This window comes from Colobus angolensis, unplaced genomic scaffold (genome assembly GCF_000951035.1).
Source record: "Colobus angolensis palliatus isolate OR3802 unplaced genomic scaffold, Cang.pa_1.0 Scaffold1, whole genome shotgun sequence".
Classification (NCBI taxonomy): domain Eukaryota; kingdom Metazoa; phylum Chordata; class Mammalia; order Primates; family Cercopithecidae; genus Colobus; species Colobus angolensis.
In genome coordinates, this window is record NW_012110918.1 from 12381165 (window position 1) to 12382990 (window position 1826).

The following is a 1826-nucleotide window of genomic DNA, read 5'->3' on the forward strand; positions in this document are numbered from 1 at the left end:
AAATAAATAAATAAATAAATAAATAAATAAATAAATAAAAAATAAACATAAAACAAAAGAAAAAGACATCTGTGGTGAAATTCACATAACATCTTAAAGTGTGCAATCAGTGGCATTAAGTACACTCACAATGTTGTGAAACCACTATGTCTATGTAGTTTCGAAACATCTTCATCACCCCAAAAGGAAATCCCATACCCTGTAAGCAGTTCTACCTCATTCTCCCTCTCCCCAGTCTCTGGCAACCACCAACTTGCCTTCTGTCTATAAATTTGCTTATTCTGGACATTTCGTATAAACTGACTCATACAATAGGTGACCTTTTGCATCTGGACTCTCACTCTGCATCATGTTTTTGAGGTTCATTCATGCTGTAACATGTGTCAGGACCCCATTCTTTTCTATGGACAAATAATATTCCATTGTGTGAAGAGGCCACATTTTCTTTGTCCAGTCATCCATCAACATTTGGTTGGCCGGGCGCGGTGGCTCAAGCCTGTAATCCTAGCACTTTGGCAGGCCGAGACGGGCGGATCACGAGGTCAGGAGATCGAGACCATCCTGACTAACACGGTGAAACCCCATCTCTACTAAAAAATACAAAAAACTAGCCGGGCGCCTGTAGTCCCAGCTACTCGGGAGGCTGAGGCAGGAGAATGGCGTGAACCCGGGAGGCAGAGCTTGCAGTGAGCCGAGATCGCGCCACTGCACTCCAGCCTGGGCGACAGAGCGAGACTCCGTCTCAAAAAAAAAAAAAAAAAAAAATTTGGTTGTTTCCACCTCTCGACTATTGTGAATGATGCTTCTGTGAACATTCGTGGACAAGTTTTTGTGAGGACATGTTTTTATCTCTCTTAGGTACAGACCAGAAATAGAAGTGGAATTACTAGGTCATATAGTAATCCTATGTTTAATTTTTTAAGGAATCTGAGTCTCTCATTCTAAAAGACATTTTTCTCAAGCACTGGTTGGTAAAACTGGCTTAGTTTTCCATGTCTGTGAAGACCATTTTCACGGGTGACATGCCAGCCAGCCTTCTTTGAGCATGCATGACATGCATGCTGTTGGTTTAGAACTAGAATTAGGCTCCTGCTGTTATGCTCAGGGTCCTTGCAGATGAGAAACCTCCTGCCATACTGCCCTCCGCAGCAGCCATCACCCAGACAGCCACCCAACCATGCTTTTTTTTTTTTGAGAAGGAGTCTCGCTCTGTTGCCCAGGATGGAGTGCAGTGGCACGATCTCGGCTCACCACGATCTCCGCCTTCTGGGTTTAAGCAATTCTCCTGCCTCGGCCGCCCAAGTAGCTGTGACTACAGGCGTGCACCACTATGCCCAGCTAATTTTTGTATTTTTAGTGGAGACGGGGTTTCACCATGTTGGCCAGGGTGTCTCGAACTCCTGACCTCGTGATCTGCCCGCCTTGGCCTCCCAAAGTGCTGGGATTACAGGCGTGAGCCACTGCGCCCGGCTCCAACCATGCTTTTAAAAACTAAATTGATCAGGTATGACTCATGCCTGTAAACTCAGCACTTTGGGAGGCCAAGTGGGCAGATTGCTTGAGTCCAGGAGTTCGAGACTAGTCTGGATAACAGAGTGAGAGACCCAGTCTCTAGAAAAAAAGACAAAATTAAAAAAAAGTAACTGGGGGTTGTGGTGCGTGACTGTAATCCCAGCTACTCAGGAAGCTGAGGTGGAAGGATTGCCTGGGCCCGGGAGGTGGAAGTTGCAGTGAGCTGAGATCGTGCTACTGCACTCCAGCCTGGGTGACAGAGTGAGACCCCATCTGAAAAAAAAAAAAAGATTTGAGGTGGAGGGTGCAGTGAG